This window comes from Phascolarctos cinereus, unplaced genomic scaffold, assembly GCF_003287225.1.
Source record: "Phascolarctos cinereus isolate Bilbo 61053 unplaced genomic scaffold, phaCin_HiC Scaffold_3;HRSCAF=262, whole genome shotgun sequence".
In the NCBI taxonomy this organism is placed as follows: Eukaryota; Metazoa; Chordata; class Mammalia; order Diprotodontia; family Phascolarctidae; genus Phascolarctos; species Phascolarctos cinereus.
In genome coordinates, this window is record NW_027555736.1 from 127,616,135 (window position 1) to 127,631,565 (window position 15,431).

Consider the following 15,431-nt stretch of genomic DNA (forward strand, 5'->3'; position numbering starts at 1 on the left):
TGAGTGGGGATTTGATTGTGGAGAAGATTAATTGCCAACTTGAAGATTTTGTGTTTTATATTAGAGGCAACACACACACACACACACATATTTTATATGTGTGTATGTGTGTATGTGTGTGTGTGTGTGTGTGTGTGTGTGTATGTATAAAAACCTGAGTTCAAATCCAGCCTTAGGCTCCTAACAGCTATGTGACCCTGGGCAAGTAACTTAACCCTTTTTGCCTCAGTTTCCTTATCTGTAAAATGAGCTAGGGAAGGAAATGGCAAACCGTTCCAGTATCTTTGCCAAGAAAATCCTAAATGGTGTCATGAAGACTTGGACACAACTGAAATGACTAAACAACAACAATAATAAAAATATTGCTAATAATACTCTTACTATTACAATAGTATTCAAATTCTGCTTAAGATCCTTGATCAAGTCAACAAATCTCTTGCCAAATGCATTCTTACCACTTTTTATGAACTGCATTCTTCCCTTGTCCAGAACCCGTTATTTTGGTATCATAATGCATTGTCCAGAAGAACAGATCCTTTAATCCTATAGTGATATACCAATTGAATTTCCATAAGGACTTGTCTAAAATAAAGTTTATTTTATATTTTATATGATAGATCATCCCCTCCAAAGGCTTCAGCTAGAGTGCTTCTGATTAATTTTTATAGCACATTATAAAAATATTATTTTGGAGTCTGGTCGACCTCCTAAGTTCCGTAATTTACACAGAAATTCCACACTGCATAAATTATTAGAGTGAGAATAAATATTTAGTTTTTTGGAATTCTGAAGAAGAAAAAAAAGAGAAAAATCAAAAAAGTTTTCTTCACAGACTGTAGTGCATCAAAGACAACCAGAAGGTGAACTTGAAGGTGTCATTTTCAACGATGGATATTGAATGAAGTAGTCAGTCTCTCCAACTGCAGAACTTCAGACAGAAGAATAGAAGGTATTTGAGACTGCCGATGGCATGAAAATAGTCTCCAGTCAATTAACATTTGCACGTGGGGAAAACAAATCTGTCCCCTACCCACCAATGGCATCCTGACTCATAGCCACACATTTAGAAGAACCAGGTTTTTGATTAGAAGAAGGATCCAATGAGAGAGTATAGCTGTCTTAGTCTAAACTTCTAACAGGGGGGAAAATGAGCAATTTGAAAATAAATGAAAGTAATGACACAACTTTTAAAAAATGGAATTTATAAGGTATGTATTAATACTCTATATGCCAGAAAGATACTAGAAAACTTAGTTGTTTTTTGATATATACAACATATGAATAATCATATGATTAATAATTAATATCAAATCATAAAATATTAGTGGTAGAAAGGACATTGAAGATCATCTGGTCCAGTCCCTTCATTTTGCAGATAAGGAAATGCATGATCAGAGAATCTAAGGACCCTATGAGAAGTCATATAGTTTAGTTTCTAATTATATTATAATTAGCTTGTACATAATTTAATATCTAATTGTAAAGTTTGGTTTTTATGTACCTAAATATCTCATGATGTTTAATTCTTTTAAAAATTGGAAACTACTATGCACTAAAGTTCATCTAAAGTTAAGCCTCCAAAGTAATTCTAGAGGAGGCAGCATAGTACAGTAAAAAGAACACTGGCTTTGGTTTTCATAGACCTGGATTTAAACCCTTCTTCTGACATTATGTGGGGAACGAGGTGGCACGATGGATAGACCACCAGGCCTGTAGTCAACAAGACTCATCTTCATGAATTCAAATCTGGCCTCGGACATCAGCTCTGTGACCCTGGGCAAGTCACCTAATGTTGTTTGCCTCAGTTTCCTTATCTGTATAATGAGTTGGAGAAAGAAATGGTAATCCACTCCAGTATTTTTACTAAGAAAACCCAAATAGGGTCATGAAGAGTTGGACATGACTGAAACGACCAAACCATAACAACAAATGTGACATTATTATATGAGAACCTGGGCAAGTCAGGTTTTTTTTTACATATAAAATGAAGGCATGGGCCTAGATGGCCCTTAAGTTCCTCTCCATCGTTATATCTATATTAGATTAGATCTAAAAGTATTCTGTCAGAACTTACTAACAACTGAAATTTCAGAGAGTTTACTAAGTTATTTACTTTTATTTCTGGCTTCAGATGACCTCATAGGAAGCAAAGAAAATTCAGCTTGCCTGTTTTTGTTATAGAGCTCCTGATTCTCTTAAACTTCATAAATTTGGGGTAACTTTTAAAACTGTTCAGAGTTATAGTTTTTACTTAAGATATCAGAAATAGATTCTAAATGTAATCAAATGAGTAAGAGAGAAAGAGGAGGGTTTTCTAGGATTCTGGGCTCGTTTACTTTCATTTCCTTTTTGTTCTTTACATCACTTGGTCTATCATCTTTAACTTACTGTTATGGATATGTGATCTGACTGGTGTAGGTTCTCCTTCCACTGCTGTAGACAGCAATGCTTCCTTCTCATCTCATTTGGTATTACTCTTTTTCATGAATTACCATAGATGGGGATCCACTAAAATCGTGCCAAAATCACTGAAGGACTTCCTTTTTTTTTTTAATGTCTCAAGGTTATAAATACATTACTAGGACTATCTATTCATTGTTTTTCATTCTCCCTACATAATATGTCCACCTTCTAATCTAGCCATACATGTCCTAAATAATTAATTTTGTGTCCCTTCTCACATCCCTTATCATGGCAAGCATATTTCATTCAATGAACAGCTACCATGCATCCTTCAATTTTTTTCTTAAGTTGCCACTTTAATGAAAAGATCCAGACAGGAAGCATGGTGGAATGGAAAGGATTCTGGATTTAGAGTCAGATGACCCAAATTCCAATCCTGACTCTTCTATCTACTACCTATATAAACTTAGAAAACCACTTAATTCAGTGTTCAGTTTCCACCTATAAAATGAGGGGGATGTACTAGATTATCTATAAAGGCCTTTCCAGTGCTAAATCCATGATGTTTTATAAATTGTGACTGTACAGTGTAGTGAAGCATTTTTGTTTGGAACTCTCATACTATCCCTGATCTTGATGAAATAGTCTTAGATGCCATATTAGATATATAGACTACCAGGGGTGGGGAACCTGTGGCTTCGAGGCCATGTATGGTCCTCAAGTGTGGCCCGTTGACTGAATCCTCACTAGAATGTTTCAAAAAGGCTTTGTCATCACAAACTCAACACCGAGGCACAAGTGTAACCACAGCAGGTGACTCACAGGATAAACACAGACATACATACAGCTCATCTGAGCATCATTTCTAGGCTCAGGCAGGAGAATAACCCATGTCATACAAGGCTTGCCACAATCAAATCAAATATATCCTTCCCCATTCTTGGACTTCACCTGGGCCTGAGTTGAACCCTACAGTAGCAGCTACTCTTTTTCTACCTGCAATGATGTTCATTGGTAATTTTAAGTACCCCATTGTGCCTTATAGTTGTGCCAATGAAGTTTACTTGTGCTGGCTCACTCACTGTCATTGAGACTTGCCCCTGCCAAGATTTGGCTAAGTGAAAGAATGGCAATACAGTTTGTTTTCTAGGATGTTGAATTCATTGAATTTTATCAACTTTACAGTCAGCTTCAGCTGGTCTTTCATCTGCAGGTCAATTAAGGTTTTGTGGCACCTTGCTAGATCTATGACTTCACCCATGACAGTGATTCCTTAACCATTGCACCGAACAGTTTGACACCATTAAAAGTATTATGCCATTTCCCAAATATGACTTTTTTTTGACTTTGTTGTCTTCTTCTGAGTGTATCTGTGTTTGATCTTCCTTGTTACCATAGTAACTTTCTATGATCAGTTTTTTTTTCTGTTGTTTGCTTATTTTCCAAACTCTTTGTTAAAGTAGGGCTCTGTTTCATTGTGGAGGGTGCACTGTCCCAAACTTCAGGGGTTTTGTGCATCTGTTCTCAGAGGTAATTCTAGGGACCTATAAGCTTTCCGTTCTCCCAAGGTGGCATGATCTAAAGAGAGGAGTTTACTCCTCTCCTGACCTGGGCTCTGGTCTGTGAGTCGCCACAAGCACTCTCTTCTGCCCTGGAACTGTGAAGAGTTCTTCTATGGCCATAAGCTCTGCTGTGCTAGTGTTCCTCTTCACCCTGGGACCCTGGATCCCAGAATGGGCAAAGCAACAGAGTCCTGCCCCCAGTGCCAGCAAAGAGACCCCTGTAATCTCCTTCTGACCAGCTGTCAATCCCTTTAGCATCTATGGGCTGAAAACTCCAGAGCAGCTGGCGCTGCTGATTCAGTGGCTCCCAAGGCCTGCTCTGGAGCTATGCTGGTGTGGCCTGCACTGGACTGTGCTCCACTCTCACCCAGGTGTGACAAACCTTTCCTGCTGACCTTCCAAGTTGTCTTTGGCATCTGTGGGCTGAGATGTCTGGAAACTGCTGCTGCTGCTGCTGATTCAGTTGCCCTGAGGCCTGCTCCTGGTTTGCTGGGGCCCCGTCTGCACTGGCATGGCCTGTGCCGGACTGTACTCCTCTCTCACTCTGGTGCAACAGACCTTTCCTGCTGACCTTCTAAATTATCTTGGGCTAGAAAATTGTCGTACTCCATCTTTTTTATGGGTTCTGCCACTCTAGAATTTGTTTAAAGTCATTATTTAAAGGTATTTGGAGGAGTTTGTTTTGGCTCTGCCTCTATACTATTTCTTTTGAATAAGTTATCCCTTCAAGAGCCTAACACAATCTTGGGCCCTATTGCATCAAGTCTCAATGATACTTATGAGGTCAAATTTGTCTCTTTGCATTAGGAGCTCTAGTTCTTTTTAGTTATTATTAATATTTTGTGCATTTGTATACAGACAACTAAGGCTAGGGATTTACCCAGAAAATAAACATCTGTTTTAGACCATACTCAGGTTTTGTACAAGGCAATTCAGGAAAAAAAAAGTTGTCTATATTTAGATTGATGAGTTTTATTTTTAAATAGAATATGAACTCAAAGCTGGAAATTTTGTCCTTGTATCTTTCATATAGTATCTGGCCCATTACATTTATGCTCTTAATACAAATTGTAAGAGTTTGTAGCTGCATTGTTTTTGCCTTGGTATTTGGCCAAAAACTATAGTCAATTCATTGAACATTCCAGTTGTCTGAACTTGTATGTGTCTATATTTTTTAAAAAGCCAAACTCTAATTAAGAGAACTGCATTTTTCCCCCAGGATGATACAGATGCTATCACAAGGTTGTACAAGAATCAGAAATCTTATCCAAATGTTGTCTGTAAAAATTCCAGGGGTTTAGAAGAAAGAATATTGATTTTTCTAGGGCTCCTAGTGTCACTGCATAGAACCTTTATTGAGTCTGTGCTTTGGGGGGAGGCTGAATAAAATGTTGCATAAAACTTAAGTGCAATATGTGTCCCTTTTAACTACAGTAGAATCTACAGACAACCTCCCCCTTCCACAGCTGATTCACCTGCTATGCCAGGTGTCCTTATAAACCATATGTATAAATATTTGTCCAAGTTCTTCCTTTTTTTGTCATTTTGTTTTCATGTGTATTAGGAGAACTGAAGCCAATTTGTTTGGGAAAAGCAGCTTTTTCAGATTTCTTTTGGCTGCTGATGCTTTCGGCCTCTTTAAACAGCCCCTGTTGTAGTTGGCTGATATTTTAGTGAGACAAATTTCTTAGACCTAAAAGCAAATGCATTGTAAAAAGGATGTTGATAAGATATTATCTCCTCAAGTGTCTCAAAGTTCACACAAAAACACATAGACACAAATAAGTGTCTTTTCAACATTCCATTTCTTATAGTATAATTTATTTCTCTTATTTATCTTAGAGATACTGAATTTTGAAAAGGGATAATTATGAATAACTCCTGTTTAAGTACAGAATAACAGTTACAGATTCTTTGATATACTGGAGAAAAGACTGACCTATTATCCACAGGCTTAAGAAAATCAAGAGTGAATTTGAGGGAAGCAAGAAATAGAGGTAATCATAGAAATCTAGCTTTTGATCACCTATTATGTAAATAATCAAACTCAAGCTATCAAGTGTTATTTTATTTTTACTTATTTTTGTTTTTCAGTTGTTTTGTATATGCACGCTCTTTGGTGTGGTATGTAGAGAATTGGGTCAAAATATCTGGGTCCTGATTTTAGCCCTGGCACAGACTGTCTGCTTGATTTTGATAAGGCATTCAATCCTTTCAACTTCATTTAAATGAGGGAATTGGATTAGTTGTGCTCTAAGATTCCTTTAAACTCCAGAAGTCAAGGTAACTAATGTGAATACTACCTCTGTGCTTACTGGGCACAATTCATAAATGCTCTATCATCCCATTCAACTCTTGCCCACTTCCTCCTATAAATTCTCTACAGGGTCCACTCAATATCTAGGGGCTTTTCTCTTTATCTCCTGATGTTGTGTGTGTAATAAGGATGTCTTAATGTGGCTTTTAGAGAAGCAAAACTAGTCATCTCTAGTATCTCTTCCTCCAAGTCTTCTGGAAGATTTTAATTGATGCCAAGAAGGGAAGCAGGAAGTTGAAACCAGTGACTAGCCACTTTGCTCTTCTTACAGAGAAGGATTCCTGGGCTAGAATCATAGCTATCTGCTTCCTTAAATATTGTTAGTCTAGGGCAGGAATGTGGAACCTATGGTCTTGTGGCTACATGTAGCCTTGTAGGTCCTTAAGTGTGGTCTTTTGACTGAGTCCAAATTTTACAGAACAAAGATTTGGATTTTTACAGAACAGATATTTACAGAACAAAAATTTGGAAATCTAGAAGGCCACATGTGGCCTCAAGGCTGCAGGTTCCCCAACCCTGGTCTAGGGGAAGTAACTTTAAGGTTACTTGTAATTAATGAAGGTAAAAGGAGTGCCAAGCTTCATATCCAAGGCTTGACTCCCTTCCCACCAAATGATATTTCCACAATACACATAGGAAATAGCAAAGAAACCTATTTATCTAAGTTTGTAGCAAAGCAAATCACAGAAATTATACATATGAGAATATATAACAGGCAAAACAGATTGAAGGAGCTCTCCCATTGGGAGTGAGATACCATAGCTCAACCAAGGAAGAGTTCTAGATCTCACCAGCAGGAAACTTTCCTGAAGTCTCTCGTATGGCAAATTGAGGATAGGAACATGACATGATAGAGATTTGTCAGCTCCTCTTATGTTGCCTTCTTCTCAGTTTTTCTCTCCCTTTAGCATTCTGAAGAGAAGTTGGCATGGATCTTCTCTCTCAAAGCTGGAAACCAGGAGAACCCAATCTTCTTCTATCATGTTCTTGCCAACTCTGTCATGTCCCCACACCTCTCCCACACATGACCACACAGCCGTGGGACATTAAACTCCTCCAATAAGGAGAGAGTCTCATACCAAAGGGCTTTAGGGTTCAGGTTACTATGACTCACCTGAGGCAAACAGATTAAAGAACAAGAACAAATCATATTTGGTTTGCATTGGCCATGCCAGCTCACATTTGGTAAACTATAGAATATATACAGCCATGATAGCAGTGATACTACCTTCCTCGCAGCTTCACTGAGGAAGTTCGTTTCTGGGAATTTTGTATTTAAGTCAATCCTGCAATTGAAGATGAAAGTAACACCTTGAAAGCATGGGAAGAAGTCAAGGAAGTCATGGACAGTGGACACATTCCATGTGCTAAACTGGATTTCACATAAGGAAGGCTATACAGGAAATAGAAAATATGACTTCTGACCTCAAGTTTATAATCCAGTTGAATAAAAGGTATGCCTTGGTTCTAAATCTAGGTACTTTACTCAGTTGCCATCACCCCATGGACACTGAGTTGTCATTATTCCTAGTCAATTTTCTGTTGTTTATCCTTTCCTATGTTAGGTATGTCTTTTTTTTTAAATACCCAAACATTTAGAATGAGTTAAAAGTAAGAAAAATATTTAGCAACCTAACCAACATACTCAGTGACCCCATAGTCAGCTTTTCCTTAGTGCCAAATCAGAAAACAACACAAGCACACTCAGGCTTAAATAAAAAGAAAAAGAAACACAAACAGCTCCTGGAGGATGTACCAAGGTTCTTGGGAATCTTCTTTTTTTCTGATGATAGATAGAAGAGGAGGTAAGGAAGGATACCCCATTAAAAGTCTTTATGAAAGAATAACTCCATGACAGTTTAGCTTTATTAATTAAGTTCTCTTCATACTAGTAACATGAGTGATTTAAGCCAACTTGTAGAAAGGAATATATTTGACTCTGCATCTTCTAAATCCAACTGTTCAAACTGGCTGCTCTACAGCTAACTGCATTAATTTCAAACTGGAATGAATTGGGCCATATGATATTACAGTTTAAGTGATGGAAAGGACTTCAGAAGCCATGTAGTCAATGACTTGGTTTTACAGATGGGGAAAATGAGATCCAAGGTAGCAGTGTGGTAAAGTGGAAAGAACACTAATTGAAGTCAGAGCACCTGTATTCATATCCTTCCTTTGATGCATACTTACTGTGTGACCTTGGACAAATCACTTAGCTTCCCTGGACCTCAGTTTCTTCATCTGTAAAATGAGAGGGTTGGATTAAATGAAAAAAAATTCATATTTTCTTATTAACTCTTTTGACCTAGCTATTTAGATTGGTAAAATAAATAGAATAACTACTCTCTAAAAGTTCTGTTCCTAGACCCCAGGTAAATGATTAAAACAACCACTTGGTCCTCAGAATTCTCAAGCACAATATAATTCAATTTAATTAAAAATATTTAAGTATCTACTGTATGAAAGGAAGTAACTATATGAGGCTTTATGAATAGAGTCAATAAGAAAAAAAGAAATAGTCCCTGCCCTCAAAGAACTTACATTCATTTGAGATTCAGACTGTTAATACTAGAGTTCTGTGTTAGGAAATACTATAAAGCCTTGATTTCTCTCCATATTTTTTAAGATTTGGTTTTCTTCCATAACCACATCAAGAAAATAATTCAATTAATGCTACTGAAACAAAAATATTTGGTATTCTCTAATCCTTAGTATTAAACTAATTTCTGGCATCTCCTACTGATTGTCTCGGTAGTTATGCGAAAACCTGCTATGTATTGTCCCTACTGTAAGTAGGGTAAGTAGAGTGAGTTTTCAGCTACATCATAGTCAAAATGCTATGTCCATCTGTCGGTTTCACACCTTTACCTTACATTGCAACTTCTTCCTCAAGTCTGAGCTTTGTTTATTTTAGAGTTTATATGTGTGACCCATGCAATTATTACCAGATACAGTATTTCTTTTTTCACAGCTTTCTCCTAGATATTCCAAGAAGCACTAAATGTCCCATTTGATATTCATGAAAGAATTGGTAGTGTCAATTTGAATATTCAATCTTTTCAATCACATTAACATACTGAACCTGCCACCTTGTTATACAAAGGACCCTGTTATAAACACATCAGGCCTCTATACCATAGATGTAGTTAGCCAATAAATACATATACAATAGGAAAACTAACGAATAAAGATCTTCCTAGCAATAACTTCAGTGCTTGTTGGGTGTGGGGTTTTCTGTTGCTTAAAAGATGTTTTTGACATTTTGGACTCTGTGATGGGTCTCGATTGGCAGTTTCTATTACATTAGCAATCCCAACACATTTTTCCTGTGTTGTGTGTGTGTGTGTATACATACATACATGCATACATACACACACACATATGTGTATGTGTATATGTGTATATATATATATATATATATTATGTGTGTGTGAGTGTGTGTGTGTGTGTGTGTGTGTGTGTATAATTTCTTGTAGCACCATAGGATTAGAGATCTAAAGCTGAAAGTGACTTCAGAGGTCATCTAGTCCAATGCCTTGTTTTTACAGATGAGGAAACTGAGGCCCAAGGTAGAAGCATGGAACAGTGGAAAGAACATTAATTGAAGTCAGAGAACTTGTATTTAAGTCTTATCTCTGATACATATTTTACTGTGCGACCTTGAGCAAATTACTAAACCTCCCTGGGCCTCAGTTTCTTCATTTGTAAAATGAGAGGATTGAACTAAATAGTCTCTGAGGTCCTTGTTAGGTCTAGATCTATGATCCTAAGTCCTGAGGTTGTAACTTGCCCAAGGTCACACAGCCAATAAGTGCCAGGAGTGAAATCTGAACCCTAGGCAACACAGTGGATGGAGCACTAGACTTGGAGTCAGGAAGCCTTGCATTTAAATGCTGACTCAAGCACATCCTAGAGCTGTGACCATGGGCAAGTCATTTAATCTTTCTCTCAGCCTCACTTTTTTCATCTATAAAATGTGGATAATAGTAGCATATTTTTTCTTTTTTTGTTGTTTTCTATTTCATTTAAAATTTTAAAAATATTTTTATTTAAAATTTTGAGTTCCAAATTCTATTCCTCCCTCTTCTTAGACAGTAAACATTCAGATATAGGTTATACATGTACCATTATGTAAAACATTTCCGTGTTAGTCATTTTGTACAAGAAGATGTGAATAAAAGAGAAAAAAATGAAAGAAAAAAGTTCAAAAACATAGCATGCTTCAGTCTATTTTTAATCAATATCAATTCTTTCTCTGGTGACAGATAGTATGCTTCATCATTAATCCATTGGGTATCTTGAATCTTTGTATTGTTGGAAATAGCTAAGTCATTCACAGTTCTTCATTGAACAATATTCCTGTTACTGTATACAACATTCTCCTGGTTCTATGCATCAGTTCATGTAATTCTTTCCAGGTTTTTAATGACACAATATTTCACAGAGTTTTGGTGACCAAAGGAGATAAAATAGGTAAACTTTAAAGTACCATAGAAATGCAATTTATCATTATTATTCTATATAAATTCCATTTGTCAGCAGCAACAACATCATCATAATCATTATTTTTTCTGACTTTTTTCTTTTAGGTTAATACATCAGCTCCTTGAAAACTCACAACAGGTAACAGAGACTTGCTCCTCTCTAATCAATCATAGGTGGTTATAGGAATGAAAGTTATTATTAAAACACTGATTTTTTTAAAAAGAATCTGAGGTATTCAAAACATTCCTCTGAACATATTTTGATTCTTTCCTTTTATAACAAGGTCAATAGGTTATATGAACAAATATCTAAAATATTATACATATTTAATAATTTCTTATAATCCCAAATATCACTGGATCTTAAGTTTAGAGGTCAAGTCTAGCCTCTTCATTCTATAGAATATAACCCAAACTAGAACCTAAAGAAGGAAAGTAACTCCACTAGTATTAGCAGAGCAAGAATTAGAATCCGCTTTCTCTGACTAAATCCAGCATATTTTCTCCAGGTTTAAACAGTGTTAGCATGTAGTAGATAATAAATATTTCAGAACACTACCACATGTAATACATAGACTGTTATTAATGTACCACAGCCTCTACCTTGTTTGCAATGTGTACAAGAGCAACAGAAAATAGACAGTTTTTTTCTTTAAAAAAGAACATTTTATTGATACTCTTTAAAAAATAATACATTGCTTTCACATCCCATTGACTTTACACCTAACCTCTATCATCAATAGAACTCCTTCATAGCAAATAAGTGTAATCAAGTAAAATACATCAACCCATTGGTCATATCTGAAAATATATGCTTCCTTCTATACCCCTTCTTCACTTCTGTAAAAAAAAAAAAAAGGTGGGAGGAATGCTTCACCATCAATCTCCCGAAGTTATGATTGGTCCGTGTATTCATCAGTATTCTGAAGCCTCTGGATATTGTTTTTCTTTGAATTCTGTGGCTATTGTGTAAATTGTTCTCTTGGTTCTGTTTACTTTGCTCTGCATCAGTGCATATAAGTATTCACAAGTATTTTCTAAATGTGTCACATTTACCATTTCTTGTCACAGAAATATTCCATTACATGCATGTACCAATAATTTGTTTAGCCATTCCCCAATCACTAGGCACCTCCTTTGTTTCTAGTTCTTTGCTACTAAAAAATGAACAAGTGCTGCTACAAATGTGTTTAAATATATTTCTTAACATTTCTGGTTTTATGCCAAGAAATGCTATTGCTAAGAAAAAGGCATGTAAAATTTAGTGATTTGGGAGATTCAATTACAAATGATTTCTATTTCAATTGGACCAATTCACAGCTATGGTAATGATATATTTGCATACTTGTCTGTACACAGCCCCTCCAAAATGATCATTTTTGTCTTTGGTCTTGTTGCCAGTCTGATGAGTGTGAGATGAAACCTCATAGTTGTTTGAAATCCCATTTCTTATTTTGAAATCTGCCTGTTTATAACCTGGTAGCACTTATCCATTAGGGAATGGCTTATACTCTTATATATTTGTATTAATTCAAAATATATTTTTACATTCCTTTATACAAGGCACAGAAATTAGTCTTTATCCTATGTTTAAAAGTTTGCAGAAATGAAGTATTTGTAAATTGTTGTTAAAAGATATCATTTTTTTTTCTTTTAAAGAGTGTCAGGGAGTCAAAAGTGACTTGAAATTTGTATGAACCAAAAAAGAGGTATTTATGATTTATTTTTAACTTAACAAATATTTATTCTCTATACCTTTTATATCCATTAAAAAAAGAGAAACACTTCATAATCAATATTTATGGTCAAGCAAAATTTCCATATTACCCATGTCCCAAAATGTGTTTGCTATTTTTCATGTTTAGTCCATTACTTCACTGTCAGGTGTTGAGTAGTATTCTTCATCATCATACCTTTGGAATCATGGTTGGTCATTGTATTGATCAGCATTCTGAAACTGCTTTAAAAATTATGATTTTTTATTTTTATTTTTTTCAAAATTATGAGTTTTTATGTTGTTACAGTATAAATTGTTCCCCTCCCTGGTCCTTCTTCCACCCTGTATCAGTTTGTACAAGTCTTCCATGGTTTGGGGACAGTTTCAGATATCCATCATTTTCTAGCCAAAGGTTTGATCTTTAATACTACAACAAGGTGGGTTGTCATCGGACCCCTAATAAGTAACATGAAACTGATCCTTTTGATGAAAAAAAAATATTGCTCAGTGTTGGTCTTCCTAGATTGATGAGAATCAGTTGGGGAAAAACAAGTTTCTATTCTTTACTTAGAGTTCATGAGAATCTGGTATCATCTCTTTTCCTCTAAGTCCGTCTGTAGTTATCCATCAACTCAAAACCATAAGGTTTTTGTTTTCACACACGTTCATATTGGGCTTCACAGAGCTGGTTTTCCTCCTTACTTAAAGTCATGATGTACAACCCTTTCATTTTACAGATGAGAAAATGGAGTTATTATTTTTTCAAGGTCATATAACTGGTTAATGTCAGAACAAATAACTAAGGTAGGGTTATATAGTGAAACCCTGACTAGGAAACAGAAATGTTGCAAATTTCATATGCTATAGTAGAAAGAGAATTGGGCATGGTATCTGCAAACACTTGAGCTTGAATCTTACTTAAACTCTTCAAATCTCAGCTTTATCATCTGCAAAATGAGGATAGTTATACCTGTAGGGAAATAAACACACAAATGAAAAACATTGCTTATTGGGCACTATATTATTGATGGATGCCATATGGGTACCATTTTATTGATGGATGAAAGATTGCAGAGTTGTGAAGAGTTTATGAGATGATGTGCATAAAGGTGTTTGCAAATGTTAAATCATTATGTGAATGTCAGTCTTTTATTTTATTTTTTACCGGTGCCTTCTTACTGCTCTTGCTCCTACTACTAAGTAGTTTTGCTTTGCCACTCTGTAAGTGACTTAGGCTATTTTATCTCTAGGGACTCAGTTTCTTCCTCTATAAAATGAATGGGTTGGACTAAGAGATCCTTTGCAATTCTTACATTTTTTGACATAATTTGGTCAGATTTAGAAATGAAAGATCAACAATTTCTAAGAATTGAATCTATTATAATTATTAACAATAATAATGATGAGTATGATAATTCACAGCTGAATAAATAGACTGGATAAGATTCAAAAGAACATATTATTTAGAATGTAAGGTGAGTTGATGTCAACAAAGATCTGCCATCATCTATCTGCCTTGGTGTTAGCCAAAATGTGTGCAGAGAGTGGAATATCACATATCTCCCCTGAAAAAAAACCCAAATGCTATGACATTAGCCACTTGCTTATAATTAAAGTATGTTGCCATTTCACCAAGCTTTCATTTATAGGAGAAAGTGCAAATTCTATTCCCTGTGAACTTTAGATATTTCCAACTTTTTTCTTTGTTCTTTTCTTTAAAGCTTTGCAACAAATGCATCCCCATATGCTTATATTAGTTAATCTAGTATTAAACATATTGGCTGTGCAAAATGTTGGCACCCATTAATAAATGTTTTCTTTTTTTATTCTTTTTTTTTTTTACTTTAGATTCTTCCTTTGACTACACAAGCAACAGCTGTCTAGCTTCCTGCACAGTACTGGATCTAATGCCTCTACAGAAATCTAGGTCAAAACACTTGGAATGCATGAATATCAAACAGAGTTTTCAAAACAGCAAATGAATACATCTTTAACTGGTGACATTTTCCCGTAGCATATGGCTGCAAGCTCAGGGGGACTGCATGCTTTTTTGATGAATATGTTCCGTCAAAAACTAAGGGATGGCAGTGGGCTTATGTCACCTTCTGTTTTGCCTTATGAAATGATAATGCAAATGCATAGCTAGATACGATGATCACAGGATTTTTACCTTCAGTCCAATTCTAAAGTCACATCACACCTCCTGGTTGCATTGCTAAGTCTTTGGTCATGTTCAGATGTACAGGATGCCCTGTCAAAGACGTAGTTGGAGAAAAAAGTTGCCTTTGTTGAATGGAGTGTGACTAGTGGCAAGTAAAATAACTGACCCAGAAAGCAGAAGACAGAAATTTTGGGAGGGATTCTTCCACATCAGAAATATGTAGTCAAAAAGAGTTGATGTGATGCACCTTGGGAAATTCATTCTTGATTCATGGAGTCATATGAGTGAGCGACACAAAGCATGAATGAAGTAAAGAGAACTGAGTTCTAGTGCCAACTGTGTCACTAACTAACTAGCTCTGTAACTTTGGGCAAATCTCTTGGGTCTGTTTCCTTATCTGGGAAATGGAAAGGGCAGGTCTAGATAATATTGAAGAACTGGACTAGGTACAACTTCCTCATTTTAACAGAAAACAAACAAAGAAATAAACAAACAAACAAACTGGGATCCAGAGTGGATAAATTTCCTGTTCAAGGTTATATAGCTGGTTCAATTAAAAAGAAATACAACCAAGATTAGAACTGATTTCTTATATTCTTTTGAATTATCTTGTAGTTTTAACATTGTACAATTCTGTGGTTGTATGAAATTGATTTTAATTAGTACACTAAATTTTTTGGAATTACATGCTCTAGGACATGAACTTGGGGAAATTGTATTTTGTCTATTTATTGTTTGATTTTTGGCTTAACTAGGCCTGACTATTCAGATGAATACATTTCAACTG

General features: G+C 35.7%; 1 long non-coding RNA gene across 1 annotated transcript; it reads left to right on the forward strand.

The window, feature by feature from the left end:
* The first annotated feature begins 10,830 nt into the window (after positions 1-10,830).
* On the forward strand, positions 10,831-15,199 carry LOC110224040 (uncharacterized). Its single transcript, XR_002328849.2, has 3 exons — positions 10,831-10,905; positions 12,426-12,475; positions 14,332-15,199. It is a non-coding gene; the product is annotated as an uncharacterized LOC110224040 (long non-coding RNA).
* Positions 15,200-15,431: the final 232 nt, after the last annotated feature.